Source organism: Megalobrama amblycephala, linkage group LG22 (assembly GCF_018812025.1).
Source record: "Megalobrama amblycephala isolate DHTTF-2021 linkage group LG22, ASM1881202v1, whole genome shotgun sequence".
Classification (NCBI taxonomy): domain Eukaryota; kingdom Metazoa; phylum Chordata; class Actinopteri; order Cypriniformes; family Xenocyprididae; genus Megalobrama; species Megalobrama amblycephala.
This window is the reverse complement of record NC_063065.1, coordinates 25156869-25181222: the sequence shown is the minus strand read 5'-3', so window position 1 is coordinate 25181222 and position 24354 is coordinate 25156869. Positions and strand designations below refer to the sequence as shown.

Here is a 24354-nt window from a genome sequence, read left to right as displayed (position 1 = left end):
CTGCACCTGGTCTTCGTCGTTTGCACACCCTTTATATTGGACTCACTCCCTGCACTCCTTGTCCATTCTTGTTGTTTGATACTGTCTAGTGTGTTGTTGTTGCTGTCTAGTGAAAGTTGTTCTTTCCTTTGCTAAATAAAGACCCGTTGGTAGAAGCCCGATTCAGCCTCATCCATACTGCAACACACTATTGTAACAGAGATGTGTAAGAGTTCACTTTTCATAGAATTTTTTTTTTTTTTTGAAGATAACTTGGGGGGAAAATAGATGTTTGGTTTATAGAATGAAAGACAATAGTTTTGTAAAACATTATTAAAGCATATATTAATTACTCATTAAATAATGAGAGACAACTGGTTTTGTAAAGCATTTAATAAAGAATGTAATAACTTTATTAAGAAAGACACAACTTTTTTTTTTGTAAAAGTGTTTAATAAGATAACTGTTAAATAAGATAATCTTATTAACACTCAATAATAAGATAAGTGTAGTGATTTTTACTTTGTCCATCCAAGGACGTGAAGTAAAGGGATTGGTACTCACATCACCGCTGATGTTGTGATTTTTGGATCACATGACACTTAAGGTGTGATTATGAGTACATCAGATGACCACTACCCCCTTTTTCCCTAGTTCAGGGCACCAGTCAAGGTCTGTTACCTTGGCAGTATGAGAACTCTCCCAACAGGGGCTTTCATTCATTTAGAATTAATGTAAAGTGGTCAGCTGATTTATCTGAAAGATTGGTGATATTGCTAACTTGTAGAGCCTCTTCTGTATTATCAGCACAAGGAAGACACAACTGTAATAAAAAATACATTTTATTAACAAAAAGATAAACAAGAATAACTAACACAACTACTAAATGAATACCATGAATGATAAAGGAATAAAGTGCGTAAGATACATAGAATACAAGTGATTAAGTTGGGTGTGGCTATGGAAGAGTTACGCTACCTCTAGGAAAGATAAACTGTTTCTCTGAAAATAATAAGGTGGAGAACCTTATTATGAACCAAACAAATAAACAAGAGATTATTTGTTATTAACTAACATCAGCTATATTACATCTAATGTAATATAGATGGTTTGGTTAAGTGATATTTACGTTCCACATGGTTGAGTCCGACATCTTCCACTGGTTGTGCTGGGTGACAATGCAGTGGGGAGAGGAGCCAGAATCTGTTTCAACAGTCTTGAACACGAAGCTCTGTGAGATGCTGATCTCCTGGAGCACCAAAGGGTCCTAAAATCTGGAACATGTAGATGAGGCCCTGGTGTAGGTGCAGAAGGTCCTTAACAATCTGGAACACGCAGACGAAGGTACCTTGGAGTGAAGCTTAACCTTGTTGTAGATGTTGTTCCTGTCTCGCTGGACGGAAAGGCTGGAGGCTCAGAACGTGGTCGTCTCGGTTGCTGCCTCACAAGCTGTAGACTCAGATCATGGGATCTGTTGTTGTCTCTCTGGATGAACCAGAGGCTCAGAACGAGAATGTATCTGTCAATGTCTATGCCCGTACAGGACAAACTCAGAACAGGGTTGTATCTGTTAGAATCTCAGCTTTGCAAGCCGGGACTCAGAACGGTATATATCTGTTAATCTCTCACTCCGATGAGGAGGAGATTGCAATTTGGCGCTTCTCCATTCGAGTGCTGTGATTGGCCGCTGGCATCAGAGGGGACACACAAAGTTTGGCCCACCCTTCTCTCCCCTGTGGAACTAATTTGCATAAAGCACAAAGTTGGAAGTCTTTACAGTGTCTTTAAAGTTTACCAATGCATTTCTCACTTTCCAAACCACCACCAGAATACATTTGGCAATATTCTAAACAAATAGAGACTAAACATGATGGAAAAAGATTGAACTGTCATTCAATTGTACATTAACAGCTGAATTTGTATCAGAGGTTGCACTACAAATGGCTGTCACTGAGTATACTTATTTCTGTGAATAAGTATGAAATGGATGTGTAGTTTGCATCAGTTCTAAGGTTTTCAAACATAGTTATGAATGGATTTGGATGGATCACTGCGATTTCTCTTTGTTTCACCCACTGCTGCTGAGGAATTTTTATGGCAGTCTCGTGCCAACATTAGGAAGTAGTCTCTAGATGAGAAACTGCATGTGGACCAATGAGAAGTCCTGTCCTTCCTGGTACAAGAGGTCTTCTTCTTGCCCTCTAAGAGGTGTCTGGATGTTGTCCTTACATCTTTATCTGATGGCGTTGGACAATTTGTTTGTGTTAGTCCACCAAGATCCAATCAAAATGTAGCAAACCTTTGTCCGCTATTGCGGACAGAGAGGGGGCCAGGCCTTAAACTGGGCCCTGGAATGTGCTGTTCACTACACCATTATTTGAAATATCTTTTGTAACATTATAAATGTCTTTACTGTCACTTTTGATCGATTTAATTTATCCTTGCTGAATAAAAGTATTAATTTCTTTAATTTCTTATAAAATATAAATTCTTACTGACCCCAAACATTTGAACGGTAGCTTTGTATTTCAAATAAATGCTGTTCTTTTGAACTTTCTATTCATCAAGGAATCCTGAAAAAAAAAAGTATACAACTGTTTTCAACATTGATAATAATAATAAATGTTTCTTGAGCAGCAAATCATCATATTAGAATGATTTCTTAAGGATCATGTGACACTGAAGACTGGAGTAACGATGCTGAAAATTCAGCTTTGATCACAAGAATACATTACATTATTGTCGTGAGGTAGATGAAAGGAGGACTCAAGTTGCGGTGAACAAAAAGTTTATTCAGGATGAAACCTGACACACAAAAGACAAAATAAACTCAAAATAAACAGGTGACAGTTTGAGGAAATTGTTTGGTGGCTCTTGTATAAACTGTGCACACACAGCAGACAGTGGCTGGAGAGACCACCGAGAAAGCAGGTTCCCGTCTAAGATTCCTGAACACAAGATTAAAACAGGTGAGACACAGAGCAGAAACACAATGCAGACATGAAACATCCACGCGACATGAAGTGATCAACTGACAACATGGGATAGACACAGCTGGACATATAAAGGGTAGAGGGAACGAGCGACAGGTGTGGGAAATCAGCTCGTGATTAACCCTCGGGAGTCTGAGGCTGATTTGGGGCTTGGAGAAGTTTTGACATGCTCTGACATTTGTGCTTTTTTCAGTTGTTCATAAACATATTAATGACAAAAGTGTCATTACACTGTATTCAGCACAAACTAGGCTACAATAATATGTGAGGAACATGTATGTACATGTTTGTGTTTTTGAAGGAATAATGTTTATGCGTGGTTATTGAAAAAACAAAAAACTTAAGTCACTGAAATAAGGCCAAAAAAAGTATATTAAATCTGTGTTCACAAGACTTCTGGTTATTGGGGATTGTAGACTAGAGTTTTTGCTTCAGAATTATGTAAAAATTATGCTGACTACTCTTTCATATAAAACAATAGAGAGATTTAAATTTTGTAAGACACTTTTTGTCAAGAAACACAGTATGCGACATTTCAACGTTTCTTTAGACGTAAGTGTCATTTTTTTTGTCATTAGTATTCATAAGTTACAGTTCATTTTCTGAGAACTATCAGATTGGACTTCGTTCAGAGGGAGACGAGAGATCACGCATCATGTTAGTTTTCTTTATTTTACAAAAAGCACAACATTGTGTTTTACTCTGAGTGTACACAAATAAAAGAAGACATTCTATAGTTTCAATTGATATATTACTTATGTCTCTATGACAAGAAATGACGGAGTAATTTAAGTCTGTTTTGCTGCAATATGAAAAAAATCCTACAAAACGCGACGACGCGTTTTCAGACCTCAGGGAGTTAAGCATCATAGCGCAGATACTCCAATCATGAGCTGCCGAAAAATGACAGGACAAGACAGACAACAGAAAGAGCTGGTGAAAGAGATTTTGGGTCCCAGTTTACGTGCGGGAAGTTTGAGGGGAATGTCCTGGGGAGACAGCCAAACCTTTTGACCACACACGTAAAGCGGGGGCTTAGAACGGTGAAGGTCCGCGATGCCTTGTTCCTCCCATAGATGAGACCGGGAGTGAGTTATGAGCATACTCGACCATGGTTAACCTGGAACTCCAAGTTGACGGCTCTGCCGATGCCACACAGCGCAGGACTCTCTCTAAGTCCTGGTTGGCTCGCTCACCCTGCCCGTTCGTCTGCGGGTGATAACTGGAGGATAGGCTCGCCGTCGCCCCCAGCTGTCGACAGAATTCTGTCCAAAACCTTGACACAAACTGGGGACCCCTGTCAGAAACCACGTCTAACGGGAGGCCATGAATGCGAAAAACGTGATCTAAGACAATGACCGCTGTCTCCCTCGCTGAAGGTAATTTTGGTATGGAAGTAATTTAATGCCAAATGTTTTTGAAATAAAAAGCTTGTTGAATTGCACTAATTGAAAAAAAATATGTATTACATTAGCTGTGCTTGCATTTTGATACATTGTATTTTAAGGCTTGAGTTTTTATGGGCTGAAATTCAACATGGTTGTATATTTAAGCTGTGAATATTTCAATTAAAAATATTTCACACATATTTTCATTATTAAAAATTCAATAATTTATTTTCACCTTTCAGATTTCACTTCCAAAATATTCATTCTTTTTAAAAATACAACCTATAAAATTCGACTAGCAATTTTCAGTCCATTTTATTTCGCTTTACAAATTCGCTTCCACAAATTCAGTGGTTAAAATTCGACAGAAAATTCAACATTTCACATCCGGGAACTGCAGGAAAAGCAGTAGAGTGCCGATGCATGATCTCTATCTGCTGTTAGTCTTCTTCACAAGCAGGTGCCGCTAGCGGCTGTTTAAGACCAGAGCAACGGCTAGTAAGTCATCATTCATTCATAAAAACGGATTTACAGCAATGGAGCAAGCGGTAAGTGAATGTGTGATGATTATCAGGGCCAGTATAAATGCAGAAAAGCTGATAAAGACACAAAAGTCTTTATGGTTACCTGTGTAGGCTACATAAGCAGCTTTCTCTCCCGTGAACGAGATTATAACGTTATTCCCCGATGCTGGTGTACAGATCAAATGTTAAATCTGAGATAGACATATATTTCTCTCTGTTGTTTAGTTTCCTGAACTTTATATAGCGGCGCTGTGTTGTAATACTAGGGTTTCCCTCATCCGTCATGGATTCCCCTGCCATCAGGACATATAAAAAGCTTAAAAGAGCTTAATGGACTCGTACAGTGATATAAAACACCAAACTCGCACCTCATTTGTGATGTAGGTTATACTATATAGGTTCCAAGAAAGCAGATACTCGCATAAAATTGTTTTGACGCTGAACGTTTGATATTCGCAAATTTAGGGACCGTCTCTAAAGTTACAACATTGGTATTCACGTTTCTACCTTCAATAGCGTTTAAAGAGAATGATTTACAGTCACAAAACCAACTGTAAAGTATTCATCTAGGTCTCAGGTCGAACAGTGATGTGCCCTACTCTCTCTCTCTCTCTCTCTCTCTCTCTCTCACACACACACATGATTACTTTTATTTGGATCTGAAAAACATTACAATGAAAACAGGACCCAAATACTCTGGGAAGGATCTTTGGCAAGGTGACAGATCTACAGTTCAAGGCTCACATACTTGTACAGGTTCTTCCATTTAGAACACTCAACACATTAAGGATAACACACACCTGAACTCACACAAACTCTTGTAAACGCACATACACATACATATTCAAACACACCCCACTCAAAGTAGCCTACATACACATATCCTTTTTTTTATTTATTTATTTTTTTAGACATTCATCACACAGTTCGTTCTACTTGGTTCATTTTTATTTTCCTGCTCATATATTATCCTGCTTATACAAATTTTACGTTGTGCTAAAGCATATGAGCAGGAAAAATAAAATTAACAAAGTAGAACAAATTGTGTGATGAATGTGTAAAAAAAAAGTAAAAAGTATTTTAAGTTGTGTTTGAATATGTGTGTGTGTGAGAGAGAGAGAGAGAGTAGGGCGCATCACTGTTCGACCTGACACCTATGAACACTTTACACAGGGTTCCTACACATTTTCCATTTCAAAATTCCATACTTTTCCAAACTCAAATTTCCAGACCTCCTTCCAAACGATTTTCTGCCATTGGTAAGCCTCGGTCTCCTTTTCTATGTTTTCTCTGCTTCATGTTTGTAGTAGGGGTCTTACAGTCTTTTAGTGATTTTTAAATCAGTGTTTGATTGTTGAAATAAAGTTTTGTATTTAGTAATCACGTCTAGGCCCTTCTCTTCTTAAAACTACGTTCCTGTGTGACTTCTGCTGGGGATTAATCTACAAGTACTAATATATTCCATCAAGAAGCCGCTAAGACAGCTCATAGAGCCTGGGTTATAGCTGGTAGACCCAGACAGGGGCCAGAATTAGAGCATAAGAAACTTACAAATGCTAGATACAAATATGCAGTGCGTTTTGTTGAGAAGCATGAGCAAGCCTTAAGAGCTCATTCTATGGCTGAAAACTTGCTTGGTAACAATGTCACTGAGTTCTGGAAAGAGGTAAAAGCTACAAATAGGGCCAAAGCAGTACTGCCATGCCACATTGAAGGGGTGTCTGGTGGAGACAATATTGCAGAGCAGTGGAGGCTGCATTACGCAGCTTTATTTAATTGTATTAAAAGTGAACCTTATTGTGTGGGCAAGTTAAAGGAGGAAGTGATTCATTTTACTCCCAGTGAGGTTTATTATGTTATAGAGCAACTAGCTGATAACAAAGCTAGTGGCAAGGATAACATCACTGCGGAGCACCTTAAGTTAGCCAGCCCCAGGGTAGCAGTTCTATTGTCCATCTGCCTCACAGGGCTGATGACACATGGCACACTGCCAGATACCATGTTGACAGTCACATTAGTGCCAGTCATTAAGGATAAGGCAGGTAAAATAGGGAGTTTGGACAACTATAGACCCATCGCTTTAGCTAGCATTTTTTCTAAGGTGTTAGAAAAGTTGCTGCTAGATAGACTGAGTGAGTTCATTTACACTACAGAAAATCAATTTGGTTTTAAGGCCAAGCACAGTACAGATCTATGTATCTATGCCTTGAAAGAAGCTGTTGAATCCTACAGAAGGCAGGGTTCTACAATATTTCTAGGGTTTATTGATGCCTCCAAGGCATTTGACAGGGTAAATCACCATAAGCTTTTTACCAAACTTAAGCTTAGGGGTGTGCCTGGATGCATCATACGTATCCTGGTTTATTGGTATGCCAAACAACATATGNTTAAAACTGATTTGCAAGCTACTTTCATATAGGCTAAATTACACATAAGGAAGTTTATATAACTTTTTAATGACAATTATTTTTCTACTCTTTTTTTTTTTTATTTAGGCCTAAACATTTAAATGGTGGCTGTCATGAAACAGATTTATACATTTAATATCGAAGCACATGTTAAGTACAAATACAATGAATATGCAATAGCCTATAGTGCATATATTTAGCAAAATGCTCCTCTTGAAGTTCATTTTTGTAGCTGAATAATGAGTTTTTGGACATTGAATGGCTTTTCTGAGGTAGGCTAAATGTGATATTTTTACATGCTGTTTTATTGATGCCTTTCTGCAGTTGAAACAACGATTGATCGATTGCATGTGATACAGATTTCAGTAAGTTGTACTTTATCTTTCAACATACCTTCGGATGTTCAATCATGTTTATTTTGTGCTAAACTAAAGTGGAAGAGATGGTTGGTTCACGAGAGCTACAGCGATCTATCATGCCATAGACCACCAAGAAAGATCACGACTCACTCCAGTCTATGGGAAAGTAGCCCATTTTCGATTCTTGTGAGAATCCTGAGACACGCACTCGCCCTGAAAAAAAACCTCTTCGGATCTACACGATTCACATAAATTATGTATTTTGATTCAAAAAGAGCTAATTTCGCTGTAAAGTGTCTAGTTTGCAGGTATAATAAATTAGAAAACTGAATAAAGACAATAGTCTGGAAACACAAATATTTTCCATACTCTGATTTCTTTTTTCCATACTTTTCCAGACCTGGAAATTACTCAAATCAAATTCCATACTTTTCCATACTTTTCCAAACCGCGTAGGAACCCTGTTTACAGCTGGTTTTGTGACTGTAAATCATACTCATCACATGCTATTGAGATTTAAATTATGGCATTTTTTGTATGATCCCATACAGTAGTGAAATACATAGCAATATTTACATATTATTTGACAGTTTATTTGGAAACACTTTACAATAAGGTTGATAATGTATTAACTAACGTGAACTATCCATGAGCAATACATTTGTTACTAATGCAGCAGTTCATCGTTCATGTTAGTTCACAGTGCATTAACTAATGTTAACAAATACAACTCTTTATTTTAATAATGTATTAGTAAATGCTGGAATTAATATCATTAACAAAGATTAATAAGTGCTGTAGAAGTGCAGTTCATTGTTAGATCATATTAACTAGTTAATATAAAGTGTTACATTTTATTTTAATAAACATCAAAAATCTAAAAGGTTTGCATTATACCTGAGACCTAGATGAACACTTTACAGTTGGTTTTGTGACTGTAAATCATTCTCTTTAAACGCTATTGAAGGTAGAAACATGAATACCAATGTTGTAACTTTAGAGACGGTCCCTAAATTTGCGAATATCAAGCGTTCAGCGTCAAACAACTTTATGCGAGTATCTGCTTTCTTGGAACCTATATAGTATAACCTACATCACAAATGAGGTGCGAGTTTGGTGTTTTATATCACTGTACGAGTCCATTAAGCTCTTTTAAGCTTTTATTATGTCCTGATGGCAGCTGAATCCATGACGGATGAGGGGAAACCCTAGTATTACAACACAGCGCCGCTATATAAAGTTGAGGAAACTAAACAACAGAGAGAAATATATGTCTACCTAAGATTTAACACTTGATCTGTACACCAGCATCGGGGAATAACGTTATAATCTCGTTCACTGGAGAGAAAGCTGCTTATGTAGCCTACACAGGTAACCATAAAGACACTGAATTAATCACAAATGCAGCTTTTGTGTCTTTATCAGCTTTTCTGCATTTATACTGGCCCTGATAATCATCACACATTCACTTACCGCTTGCTCCATTGCTGTAAATCCGTTTTTATGAATGAATGATGACTTACTAGCCGTGATCTGGTCTTAAACAGCCGCTAGCGACACCTGCTGGTGAAGAAGTCTAACAGCAGATAGAGATCATGCATCGGCACTCTACTGCTTTTCCTGCAGTTCCCGGATGTGAAATGTTGAATTTTCTGTCGAATTTTAACCACTGAATTTGTGGAGCGAATTTGTAAAGCGAAATAAAATGGACTGAAAATTGCTAGTCGAATTTTATAGGTTGTATTTTTTAAACAGAATGAATATTTTGAAGTGAAATCTGAAAGGTGAAAATAAATTATTGAATTTTTAATAATGAAAATGTGTGTGAAATATTTTTAATTGAAATATTCACAGCTTAAATATACAACCATGTTGAATTTCGCCCATAAAAATTCAAGCCTTAAAAATAAAATGCATCAAAATGCAAGCACAGCTAATGTAATGCATATTTTTTTTTCAATTAGTGCAATTCAACAAGCTTTTTATTTCGAAAACATTTGGCATTAAATTACTTCCATATTTGGGGAGGGGAATAAAATGAACCGCCTTCGAGAACCTGTCCACCACGGTCAGAACCACAGTATTGCCACTAGATGGGGGTAGACCCGTGACAAAGTCCATGGCTATGTGTGACCAGGGTCTCGAAGGGATTGACAGCGGTCGGAGTAGCCCTGCCGAAGGTCGATTAGAGCCCTTACCCACCGCACACGCCGGACAGGCCGATACGAATTCCCGAGTATCCCGCGCCAGTGAGGGCCACCAGAACCGCTGCTTGATTAACGCACATGTTCGAGATGCTCCCGGGTGGCAAGCTAGACTGGATGAGTGACCCCACTGAAGAATGGCAGTTCGGACCGACTCCGGCACGAACAGCAGACCCACTGGGCACCCTGCAGGAATCGTGACTTCGTGTAATGCCTCACGGACTCTAGACTCCACTCCCCAAGTAACCGCTGCAACCACCTGGCTGGGGGCCACGATGGTCACCGGGGAAGTGGGACTAGCCTCAGCCTCAAAAATCCGTGAGAGCGCATCAGGCTTACCGTTCTTACTACCTGGTCGATAGGAGATGTTAAACCTAAACCGGCCGAAGAATAATGCCCAGTGAGCCTGCCGAGAATTTAGCCTCTTTGCGGATCGAATATATTCTAAGTTCTTGTGGTCGGTCCAAACTAAGAATGGAACCCCTGCGCCCTCTAACCAGTGACGCCACTCCTCCAATGCCAACTTAACTGCCAGTAACTCTCTATTCCCGATGTCATAATTCCGTTCTGAAGGAGTAAGACGATGAGAAAAGAATGCGCATGGGTGTACTCTGTCGTCCGAAGGTGACTTCTGAGACAAAATCGCTCCCACTCCTACCTCTGACGCATCCACCTCCACAATGAATTGACGAGACGGGTCGGGGTTAGTTTGAATCGGGGCCGAAACAAAGCGTCTCTTTAGTTTTTCCAAACGCCCTCTGAGCCTGCGTTGACCAACAGAAACGAATTCGTGTGGAAGTGAGATTCGTCAGTGGTAGGGCGACCTGGCTAAAGTTCCGAATGAATCATCGGTAAAAATTGGCGAACCCCAGAAATCGCTGGACCGCCTTACGATTATCTAGGGTGGGCCAATCAGCAACTGCCTTTACCTTCCCGGGATCCATCCGGATGCCTTCAGGCGACAGAACGAAACCCAAGAACGGAACCGACTGTGCGTGAAACTCGCACTTCTCCACCTTAGCGAATAAACGATTCTCGAGTAGCCGCTGTTACACTCGCCTGACGTGCTGAACATGGTCGCGCTCGTTCTGGGAGAAGATTAGGATGTCGTTGAGGTAAACAAATACAAACCGGTCGACCATGTCTCTGAGCACGTCATTGACGAGGGCCTGGAAGACCGCTGGGGAGTTTTAGAGTCCAAAGGGCATGACCAAATATTCAAAGTGACCAGTAGGGGTATTAAAAGCGGTCTTCCACTCGTCCCCCTTCCTAATCCGAACTAGGTGGTAAGCATTGCGTAAGTCCAACTTCGTAAAGATAGTTGCTCCCTGCAAGAGTTTGAATGCTGAAGACATCAACGGCAAATGGTGGCTATTCTTTACCGTGATGTCATTCAGCCCCCGATAATCTATACAGGGACGCAAAGAACCATCTTTCTTCCCCACGAAGAAGAACCCCGCCTCAGCCGGAGAGGAAGAAGGACGTATTATACCGGCTAATAGAGAATCGCTGATGTATCTCTCCATGGCCTCCCTCTCAGGACTGGAGAGCGAATAAAGGCGCCCCTTGGGTGGAGAAGTGCCAGGTAATAATTCTATTGCATAGTCGTACGGGCGGTGCGGAGGAAGAGATGAAGCTTGGGACTTACTGAACACCGCTCTCAAATCATGGTAAGCCTCTGGTACACCCGCCAGGCTCACCGGTTCCTCCTGTAACACAGAAACAGACATTAAAGGAGAAGAAGCAGACACCAAACACTGAGACAAACAGAATGGGCTCCATGCCAATATGGAATTAAGAGCCCAGTCGATGTGTGGGTTGTGCTTAACCAGCCAAGTGTGCCCCAAAACCACTGGAGCAGAAGGGGAATGAATCAATAGGAAACGAATCTCCTCAGCATGATTCCCAGAAATGGTGAGGCTAACAAGCCTTGTGGAATAGGTAATTCTTGTGAGGGGGGTACCACAAAGTGTTCTGGCTGAAATTGGCTCCGCCAAGAGGGAACGTGAAATGCCCAAGTGCTCAGCCAGTCCAATATCCATGAAATCACCCTCTTCCCCAGAATCAATTAAAGCCGCCACTCGATGGACCGCCCCCCCGACCTGCAGTAAGGCCGGGAGTGTGGATCGACCACCAGACGGCAGTAGTGTGTTAGTAACGCTCACCGTGCGTCTTCCTCTGACGGAAGAGCGTCGCCCCTTTAAGGGACAAGCCGCAGCCATGTGCCCCGCCTCCCCGCAGTAGAGACACAAGTTATTGGCGAGGCGATGGTGCCGCTCCGCGACAGTCAGATGAGCTCTCCCGATCTGCATGGGTTCCTCCTCAGAGAAACCGGACTGCTGCGAAGTAAACACTCCCGTGTTCTGTGCGTTGCTGACGGATCTGTGAGGGAACTCCGCCCTTCGATGCTGAGAACGAATGGAAATCCGGTTGTCAACCCGGATAGCAAGGTCCACCAGTCCGTCAAGCATAGGGGGTAATTCCAGCGAGTAAATCTCATCCTTAATGTATTCAGCTAAGCCATGGAGAAAATGGTCCCACTGTGCTTTCAAATTCCACCCACAGGATGCTGCGAGTGTACGGAACTCGATCGAATATTCCGACACGGATCGAGTCCCCTGTTGTAACAGCGACAATGCCCGTGCCGCCTCGGTGCCCAGTGACGAACGGTCAAATACCTTGCGAAGCTCCGCTGAGAAAGCCTCATATTAACTGCAGCAATCGTGCTCATTGTCCCACATAGCTGTTCCCCACTCTCTTGCAAGCCCGACCAGGTGCATGATGACGAAGGCTACCTTAGACTTCTCCGTCAAGAAGCAGGTAGGCTGTAGTGAAAAAGTCAATGAGCACTGAGATAGAAATGAGCAACATGAGTTGGGCTCACCAGAATATGGAGCTGGTGGGTTAAGGCGGGGTTCAGATTGGCGGGGGATCACCACCTCAGTGTCAGGTAAACCTGGTGTAGTGGGGACCACGTGAGGATGGGGCTGAAGCAGTTCGAGCCGCTGGGTAACCTTGGCTAGTTGGCGTGACATCTCCGTCATGGCACGATGAGACGCTGACAACTCCTCCTGCTGCCGTCCCAACAGAATGCCCTGTTGAGCAATAGCTCGTCGTAATTCCAGTTCGTCCGCTGAGTCCATCGTGGTCAGTTGATTCTGTCGTGAGGTAGATGAAAGGAGGACTCAAGTTGCGGTGAACAAAAAGTTTATTCAGGATGAAACCTGACACACAAAAGACAGTCAAAATAAACAGGTGGCTCTCGTATAAACTGTGCACACACAGCAGACAGTGGCTGGAGAGACCACAGAGAAAGCAGGTTCCTCGTCTAAGATTCCTGAACACAAGATTAAAACAGGTGAGACACAGAGCAGAAACACAATGCAGACATGAAACATCCACGCGACATGAAGTGATCAACTGACAACAAGGGATAGACACAGCTGGACATATAAAGGGTAGAGGGAACGAGCGACAGGTGTGGGAAATCAGCTCGTGATTAAGCACCGTAGCGCAGATACTCCAATCACGAGCTGCCGAAAAATGACAGGACAAGACAGACAACAGAAAGAGCCAGTGTCACACCCTGAAAATGTGACAATTATAAAATATATTCAAACAGAAAACAGTTATTTTAAATTGTAATAATATTTCACAATATTACTGTTTTTACTATATTTTTAATTAAATAAATGCAGCCTTGGTGAGCAGACAAAACTTTTAACCGGTAGTTGAGTAGTTTTTTCATTGGATACTTTAACTCTTACTCAAGTAACTATTAAGATTATTATTTTCACTTTTACTTTGAGTAAATATTACTTTGAGTAAGTACTTGAACTTTTACTTGAGTACAATACTCTTGGATACTCTACCCACCTCTGCACCTAACTCTATCTTGGTCACAAGCCACTTCCTTTATTCATATTACTCAACTCCTGTAAAAGGTTTGCCTTTATAGATTCAGGAGGAGTCAGGTAGGCATATAATATTATCTTCTTAGATTATATTATCTCAGGGTCTACTTCTGATCACTACCGTACCTCCTAGGCCTACGGTTCAGATATCAACCAAGCCTACCTGGGTGGGGTGGGTTAGCCTCCCGTTCAGTGCACCACAGCTGGCTCTTCGCCCTCAGAGGACAGCTATGCCTGCTAATGCACTCCCACGGCCCACTCTGTTGTGACTGGTTGGCAACCTTGACTGACTTTGTAAAGTCCGTCAGGATATCTTTATAAAAATCTATCTTTTTCCAGGCAGTCAACTTCTGATACCCCCAAATGGATTCTCACTCTGCAAGAAATAATAAAGAGGACTGCCCTCAAACTCTGATAGTATTGTCTCAGTCTGTTTATTGTTGTAAAGGCAAAAGCTAAATACACCACTCTATGCCAGCTAAGCTGGAAGTTCCATGGGCCAGATAAATACACACTGTAAGAAGAACACTGTGAAATGTACGGTATCTTGCTGGCAGCAATTAGCAAGTTGCTGTGTTCTATTCCACAGTATGCTTACTGTAAATGTAATCACAGTAACTATTTTGTTACTGTGTTTATTATTATACAGTAATTTTACTGTAATAATAAACAGTAAATTACTGTGATTCGATTTACAGTTACTATTTTGTTACTGTGTTTATTATTACAGTAAAATTACTGTATATAAAATAGTTACTGTGATTACATTTACAGTAAGCATACTGTGGAATAGAACACAGCAACTTGCTAATTGCTGCCAGCAAGTTACCGTACATTTCACAGTGTTCTATTATTACTGCTGTATTTTTTTTATCACAGCAAACATAATATTACTGTAAACTGCTTTAATTGTGTACTGTAAAATGAAGACATGATTTTTGTCACAAAATGACATTTTATTTTAAACATTTTAAATGTGAAAATACATAATAATGCATAAAATATTTTACATTATATACACATTTATAGGCTATACATTTTTATTATTTGGTATACAACACTCCTAAACTCCTAAATTCCATCATCTTTGTTGAAGTTGAATTAAAATGTCCAGATACAATTGGTAATGAATGAAACAGAAAAGTAAATATAATTCAAAAACTATATAATTTTAAGCGTCAAAATCCTTAATAACAACTTTATTCCTGAATGGGAAACTTCCTTCTGGGCTGGAGTCGTTTCCTGCAGTGGAAGAAATTAGTCATTAATGTAGACGACTAAAGGCAAGACTGGTGGCTTGATGACAATGTATACAAGTTGGTCTGGGCTAAATTAAACAATCCAGTCAACATTAATATCTAGCGTTAGCGTCAGTTCTGGCAGGTCACGTCAGTCAAGCTTGCATCAGCTGACTCCCAGGTGACTTGCGTCTACCTATAGGAATACGACGCCTATTACGGCATCTATAAATAAGCTCCTCAGTATTATCAGCAGCTATTGCATTTCTCAGGAGCAAATTACTAGGGGTGTAAATCGGACAGTTCATCACGATTCGATACAATATCGATTCTCATAGCCAGCGATTCGATATTTTCCGATACCTCAAAAAGTTCTGCGATACGATTACGATACGATTCGATTCGATTAATATTTCGATATTTTGAGCCTATTTTACACAACCAGTTACATTTTTATTAACTCACTGCAACCAAAATATATAACAAACATTTATTTCAAAATTTCACATCCTGAACCCTGATTGGGTCATCCACAAATAAAAAAATTCACACAGTAATCTAATGACAGCTTATGACATGACAACAGTCAAGAAAGTATTTTAGTTCTGTGCTAAAATGTGTAATGTCAAAAAACTGATAAACAAGGAATACATAGGCTACACACACACACATAATTTAAATTTAAAGACATTTAAATACATTTAAAGACATTTATTTTAAATGTATAGCGCAGGTTTTTAATGAAGCAACAACATATTATAGGTAGGACAAAACAAGCCAGGCTATTAATATTCTTTCATTGTGCAAATTTATTATAAATGCTCCAATACAGAGCGGCACAAAGCACGTATGCGCATCCCGTGTGCAGAATGATGTGCTTGAAGCAACACAGAGTAACAGCGCGCGGCGCTCTATGCGGCAGTTTATTGACCATATTCTTTTAACAGTTTTAATTTCAGTTAGTGTGTGTGTGAAGAACGATTCATAGCACTCTATTCTCCAGTGTTGTGATCTAACGGACACTGTTTGAGATGTGTGCGCACTGCTTTTTGCAAGGCTTTAAACACAAGCAAATTATAAACTTTCGTGAAGATTCAGCACTGTCCCGATCAGCCAGTGACAGTTCCATCTACTGTCCCGAGTGTCTTTCACAAGTTCTGAAAGTTAGTTTAAACGAGAATGCACGCGTTGGCGATAATGCATAGACTGATATTGTGTGAAAATGTGGAGAGTGTTAAAACAAAGATGCCTCTATAAATAGCCCACAGGTATTGATTTTTTACGCATTGCATCGATGCATCGGATCGTTAGACATTAGATCGATGTATCGATCTATATCGATGTATCGTTACACCCCTACAAATTACCCTCCTCCATCCCCAGCTCCTCCTCTCTTCAGTCAGGATTGGCTTATTATTCCCCTGAATCAGACTAATTCTCGAAAAATGTGTATGTTAAATCATGACATTTAATGATATCTGCATGTTGGTCCTGTTCTGTTTACCCTGGGGGGTTTATTGCTGCTCTCCCTGCTCTTATCCATGCTAGGCTGCATGGATGCACAGGGAGTTCTTGCCCAGAACAGAACCATACCGCCAATACAAACTCTATGCATTATCTATCATATTTGACGATAGTGGTCCTGACAGAAATTACTATGTTGACCATATTAACTAGTGTGGACATGATAATGAGTGGGCCTCAATCAGCTCCCTAGTTCAGTAGTCAGCACTGATCAGGGAGTCAGCCATTTTAAGGGCTGTCTCAGTGACAGATTCCTCCCAGTGCACTGAAATATTCACTTCCTAAAAAGTCCCACAATGCACCATGAAAATCAGGGAGCAACAATGCTCACTATGCTCCTTTAACGGAAGTTCTGAAGAGTGAAACTTCGATCACATGAGCCAACTCAGCACACATAATCACTAGACAGGTAATTAGCACAATCCAACTAACATTTTCATCCCTGAATTGATGCACGTATATGTAACAAGAAAATGCTGCTGTTCATGAATACCAGTAGTTGAGTTATAAAATAATGACATTGTGTTGTTGCCAGAAATAGTCATCTGTGTCACAGTGTGTGAGCCAATGTCTTTTACTGTTCTTACAAGTGCCAGGATTCATGTACACCATATACAGATTCACAAGTTCAGGAGTTAGGGAGCTGAGCTGACAATCCCAAAATTTCATGGCCATGTCCTGTGTTGAGGAAACATCATCTTAATGCATAAACAAACCTGTATGAATTTAGCAACATGGGATAGTCATGAAGGGAGATTATTAATTGTCACCATTTCACCCTGTTTGTATTCCTGTTTTGCAACATTTCCCGCCACTAATTTGTCACCATAGTTACTGATCACTTTCATCATCAATATCAGCTGTGTTCCATTACCCACCTCGTTTGTCAGTGTATTAAAGTCTTGTGTTTTCAGTTCATCCTTGTCCGGTATCGTTCTGTTTATGGTTGTGTCTCGTGTTTGCCAGTTTGTGGATCTACTTGCCTGTGGATTTATAAAAGACTGTTCTACCCTTTATCTTCCTCTTCGTGCATATACATACAACCAAGCTGTAACATTAATAAATTTACTATAAATTTAAACACTTTTTATTTTCATTTATGACATAATGGCTACATTAAAAGACTATTGCAGCATTGAATATAAATCCAATACCAAGTTTGATAAATCCCCCAAAGACAAGACAATCCACTAACAGGCAGAGTGACACACCTTAACATAACTGTAACACCAAACAGAGAATGGAGACAAGGCACAGTTTAACTAGTTAATACAAAGGAGACTAAATAATCAAACACAGCTGAAACCAAATGAACTAATGACAGTTACTATAGAAACAAATGAAAAGCATGTAATAATAATCTTAATATGTAATAACTTGTCCCTCGAGCAAGGAATAGACTGGAGACGTTATGCTGATTCAAACAACGCAGCCGGATTTATTTATCTTCACATCACTGTAGTGCAAATGTGTATATTAACGCAAGTCACGCAGGACTTCTTTTTTTCAGTTCACCTAACTGCATAGGAACATTAACTATGAAATAAACATTTCGTTGCTTAACTCTTAAATGAAAACCAAAAATAATAATTCTTTTGAAATATCACATTTCCAAATTACTACATTCTTTCCCCCCTTTAAAGATAACAACATCATCCATATATATATATATATATATATATATATATATATATATATATTTTTTTTTTTTTTTTTTTTCATATATATATATATATATATATATAACGCTTCTGCTTACAACTTCCTTTTTTTTTTTTTTACAACACAAAGTCTTCTAAGTGTTTGGGCCTTTTAACAGTCCTTTGGGACCTACGGACCTCTGGAATTGAACTTTGCCTTTCAACAGTCTCTGGTTGGTTCTGAGAGCCCAAATTCACGGGCTCTGTCACAGTGTCTCCACAAACAGTGGCAGTTCCACTACACACTGAGGTGTCCAAGGAAACATCCCCACACACATTCTCTCTTGACTCTGAACTTTCCACATCCTGAGAGAGAATTTGATCCACATGTCTACGCACTGTTTTACCATCTCCGAGCATGACCTGGTACGAGAGAGGGCCTGTCACTTTGGTAATGAACCCCGGAATCCACTTGGGACCATAACTAAAGTTCCGTGTCAAAACTGTATCACCAACTTGAAAACATCTTCTTTGCCATTTGTTGTCATGATACTGCTTTTGTTTGATTTGTTTTTCTCGCACCTTCTGTTGCAAATCTGGATGCAATAAATCAAGAGTGGAACGCAGTTTACGTCCCAACAGCATTTCTGCAGGACTCAACCCTGTAGTAGACTGTGGGGTGATCCTGTAGCTGAACAGTACACGCGCCACTTTGGTTGCAACACTGCCTTCTCCTGCCTTTTTCATCATAGTTTTGAATGTTTGAACGGCTCGTTCAGCCAAGCCGTTGGATGAAGCATGAAAAGGGGCAGAAGTGACATGTTTGATGCCATTTTTATTCATGAAGTCCTTGAACTCAGTACTCACAAAGTAGGCAGCATTGTCAGAAACTAACATTTCTGGCAGTCCATGATTGCTGAAACTCTTTCTTAGGCAATCAATAGTAGTTCCAGATGAAGTAGTGGAAACAGGATATACGTCCATCCACTTCGAGTGAGCATCAATGAGAATCAAAAACATGTGACCAAGGAATGGACCTGCATAATCTATGTGTATCCTTTCCCACGGTTTCTCTGGCCACTCCCATGGATGAAGTGGTGCAGTGGCGGGAGCTTTTCTGTGTTCCAGACATGTTGAACAACTTTTTGCCAAAGCCTCAATGTCGTCATCTAGCTTCGGCCACCAGAAATAACTCCTCGCCAGCGCTTTCATGCGAGAGATACCAGGATGACATTGATGCAATTGCTGTAAGACATCTTTGCGACCCTGTGGAGGTATGATGACTCGGGCACCCCACAAGATGCAACCATCTTGTACACTCAGTTCTGTTTGTCTGGCTGCAAAGGGTCTAAATTCAGGGCTGTCCATTTGATAAGCCCCCCCCCCCCGTCAGCACCACCTGTCGTACGCGAGCCAGAATGGGATCCTTACCAGTCCAGGTGCACACATTCTTGGCTGATACCAAGGGTATGTCTTCCATCATTAATATTCGGTCCTCTGAACAGGTTTCTGGAGAAACATCGGAAACAGGACACCTACTCAAGGCATCAGCGTTGGAGTGCTCCTTCCCAGGCTTATAAACAATAGTATATTCATAAGCCTGCATCATAACTGCCCACCTCTGAATTCGCGGTGACACAAATTGTGGAACAGCTCTCATTTCACTCAAGAGGGATATCAGCGGTTTGTGATCTGTGCAAATTGTGAACTTTCTTCCAAACAGATATTTGTGGAAACGCTGAATTCCAAAAATAACAGCGAGCCCCTCTTTGTCAAGCTGTGAATAACTGCGTTCTGATGGAGTGAGAGTTCTAGACATGAAACTGATGGGTCTCTCTTGGCCATCCTCCATTCGATGTGACAAAACAGCCCCCACCCCATAAGGAGACGCATCACAGGCCAGGATGAGGTCTTTTTGAGTATCATAATGAACCAGCACCTCAGGAGACTGAATGAGCTGTTTGGATTTCTCAAACGCCTCGCGCTGTTCACAACTCCAATGCCATTTCACACTTTTTCTCAAGAGATTATGTAAGGGGGCCAGCAAGGTTGACAAATTTGGCAGAAACCTGTGGTAATAATTGAGCAACCCCAAATATGCCTTCAATTCGGTCACATTTCGGGGAGCTGGTGCTTTTTGAAGAGCTTCCACCTTGTTCAAAAGTGGACGAAGACCTGTAGAGTCCACTCTATGGCGCAAAAACTCTGCCTCTCGCTGCATAAATGCACACTTTTCTCTTTTTAGCCTCATTCCGCCATCCATAAGCCGTGTCAGAACCTCACTGAGCGTGTGCAGATGTTCCTGATCATTTCGGCCTGTTATGAGAATGTCATCTAGGTATATCGCTACCCAAGGAATACCCTGTAGTAAGCCCTCCATGATTCGTTGAAAAATGGCAGGACTGGAAGCCACACCAAAAGGCAGTCTATTGACCGTGAATAATCCCTTGTGAGTGTTCAGCGTTACATATCTCTTAGAGTCCTCATCCAAGATCACTTGCTGATAAGCATGACTGAGATCAAGCTTGCTGTACTTTTCACCTCCTGCTAACTTTTCCAACAGGTCCTCCAGTTTGGGAATGGGGTACTGTTCCAGTTTGGATGCCTGATTAACGATAAGCTTGTAATCTCCACAGATCCTCACTGAATTATCTGGTTTAAGGACAGGTACAATTGGAGCCGCCCACTCTGAAAATTTGACAGGTTCTAAAATTTTGTCATTGAGTAACCGCTCTAACTCCACTTCCACTTTTTTTTTCAATGCATAAGGTACCGGCCTGGGCTTATAGTACCTTGGTACTGCATCCTTGTCAACATGAATTTTCGCTGGGGGCACTGTCCAGGTCCCTAAGCCCTCTTTAAACACAGCTTCATGCCTGGTCAACACCTCCTGAAGTGTCATAGTTTCTGTGTTCACTTGATTCACTGCACTCCAGCATATGTCTAACTCTTTAATCCATCCACGTCCCAGAAGATTTGGTCCTTCAGAGGACACCACCACCACAGGAAGCTCTTTCACCTGATTTCCATGACGAACGATCACATCTGTAGCCCCCAGTATCTTTACTGACTCACCAGTATAAGTTTTCAGGTTAAGAGAACAATCTTTCAAATCAGGGACTTGACCCACATTCCACAACTTAACATATTCCGTGTTCGACATAATAGTGACACTGCAGCCCGTGTCCACTTCAAAATTTACCTCGGTGTCATTCACTTTTAAAAGCAAGGTGATCGGAGAAACTTTTGGAATTTTAGTTTCCACCACACTGTACATAGTGAAGACTTCCTGCCGATCACTGGCACTGGTTTCCGGTGTATCGCTGATGTGATGAGCTGATCCATGTTTCTCTGTGCTAGACTGCCGTTGCTTGTATTTCCCTCCTCCCCCTTTAGGCTTAAACTTGGTGGAGGGCAAACCAACCCTACACATTTTCCTAATGTGCCCTTTTTTACCACACTTGTAGCACTGCTCTTGCAGAAAACGACATTCATGCTGTTTGTGATCACCGCATCTGTAGCAGTGTGCGCGTGGCTCTTTATGCGTCCCTTTGCTCCTTGTTTCAAACTTGAGCACCACCTGCGTTGACTGTTTAGCGTGCACGTCCGCGAACGCCTTGGTCTGTAACTGTAAATCCAGCACGTCTTTATTTGCAGTCTCTATGGCCTGCGCCAGCTTCAGCGCTTTTTCAAAAGTCAGCTCAGGTTCTGCCAACAACCGACGCTGTATTCCATCGGCCTCAATTCCACACACAAGTCTGTCACGAAGCATTTCTTTCAACTTGTCTCCGTAATTGCAATGTTGAGCGAGTTCACGAAGCACCGCGACATAATCTGCCACAGTCTCATTAGGCTGTCTATTCCGAGAATTAAATTTAAATCGCTGCACAATCTCGCTCGGTTTGGGATTATAATGGTTTTTCAACAAGTCCACTAACTCACTGAAACTTTTATCCCCAGGTTTGTCGGGGCTCAGCAAATTTCTCATCAGACTATATGTCTGACTCCCAACCGAACTAAGTAGAATAGCCCGTTTCTTTGCAGCATCTTCAATCTCATTTGCATCAAAAAAATGAGACAGTACCTCGCAATATTCCTCCCATGACTGCAGCTTACTGTCGAAAGGAGTGAGTGTCCCAACCGCGAGAGCCATAGCTGTTAAAGCCTGGACGACGATTACTTTGTGTGAACAAACAACGAAAACAATCCAGTTTCCTCATAAACTCCGCGAAGTAACTCCAAAACTTTAATCCTCGTCGCCATTATGTAATAACTTGTCCCTCGAGCAAGGAATAGACTGGAGACGTTATGCTGATTCAAACAACGCAGCCGGATTTATTTATCTTCACATCACTGTAGTGCAAATGTGTATATTAACGCAAGTCACGCAGGACTTCTTTTTTTCAGTTCACCTAACTGCATAGGAACATTAACTATGAAATAAACATTTCGTTGCTTAACTCTTAAATGAAAACCAAAAATAATAATTCTTTTGAAATATCACATTTCCAAATTACTACATAATAGTTACTTGAGTAAGAGTTAAAGTATCCAATGAAAAAACTACTCAAGTTACTAGTTACTTTGTAACTATATACACTTGGTAAATATGGTCATGTAGATAATTTTACACTAAACTTGTGGCCTTGAAAACATATGAACTTGAGGTCATGACAACACATTGATTGGCCACAACACAATGATGTACATACATAGTTTGTCATATCCATTTTGTATCAATGAAGTTCTGTATCGATCAAGTTCCCAAAAAAAAACTCGTTGAACCAGTCACCATATATTATAATGCTCATTTCTCTTCTCTATAAAGCATGAGCTAGCATCTATTCTATGTAGCTGCTGTATTTTGCCTGGCAGAGAAGCTCAGAAAAACATGATCCTTTGAAAAATGTTGTGCTGTTTAAAATCCTTACCTGTTGCTGCGTTTTACTTCAGCCTGCTTCGTTATTTGATTCATTATGCCATAGCTAGAAAAACAAGAAGAAACGGCTAGCGCACTTTGCTAACACTCATGCATGTGCATAGAGTTCCAGTTTACTTTTATCCAGCAATGTTACTCCACCAAACTAATGACATTATCAAATATTGACAGATAAAAAAAAATCTATCAAATTTACATGAGCAAACAGTTATGTTTGTGATGATATGGCTTACTAGTGCCGCTCTCTGCATCTCTCTCCTGGCGCACTCCTAAACACAAGTAAATTTACATGAGGACGCCTTGGTAAATTAACCTAACATTGCAAAATATGAGCAAAGTCAAATCCTAAAGAAATTGTGGAATCTCCTCAGTTTCTGCTGCTGAAAAAAGCCCTGCTAAAAATTTATTTATTGTGATTCACAGCAAAAAATTAATTTACTGTAGAATTTACCCACCATTAAAATTTAACCATGATGCTTTGCAGATTTACAGCTGTATACAGGTTCATTTGTTCATTTTACAGTAATAATGCTTGGAAAACTACAGATATTTGTTACAGTGCATTTTAAAGCTTACCCTCTTCTCTACTCAGTATATGTTCAGAATTTGAAAAACATGTGTCTTTGATCTTCTGAGGGTTGTGGTCTTTAGCTGGCTTCCGCTTGCTGCTTGCTTGTAAGCTCTTTCTCTCTTCAACAGATCTTCTACACATATCAGAGAGCTCTAAGTGTTTTTATATTCACTTTTGATACACTTTATCTCTTCATTTACACACATGTGGTTTCTACTTGCATTAACATGTTACCTGCATGCATCAATTGCAACATTGTGTCTATCATCTTTTTTTACTTGCGTCAATATATTTCCTGTTTGCCTCAAAGGCTTTAGCAATACACACATTTTTTATTGTACATTTTTATCAGATTTCTACCTTGCTAGACATTTGGGTAACACTTTACAATACGGGTGCACTAATATGCATTAATTCATGCTTAACTAATCCACAGATAATCATGTGTTAATGTATGACTCCTGAAGAACTAAACCATTATTATTGATTACTGCATCAGCAACTAATAAAGTTTCTATATGATTAATAGATTGATATACTCATGTTCCCTTAACAAGTAAAGTCATACCACAATGATATATTTTCAAATCATTAGTTACAGCTAAAGCAGACAACTGGAAGTTGAAGTACATGGCTTCAACCTATTGTGGTAATTAACACATTAATTTACACT

At 40.4% G+C, this 24354-nt stretch overlaps 1 long non-coding RNA gene across 1 annotated transcript; it reads right to left on the bottom strand.

Annotated features, from left to right (window-relative positions):
• Nucleotides 1–23051: 23051 nt before the first annotated feature.
• LOC125257624 lies at nt 23052–23968 on the bottom strand. The gene is made up of 3 exons (XR_007182433.1): nt 23687–23968; nt 23344–23379; nt 23052–23156 (listed from the first exon to the last, which is right to left on the bottom strand). It is a non-coding gene; the product is annotated as an uncharacterized LOC125257624 (long non-coding RNA).
• Between the last annotated feature and the right edge of the window lie 386 nt (nt 23969–24354).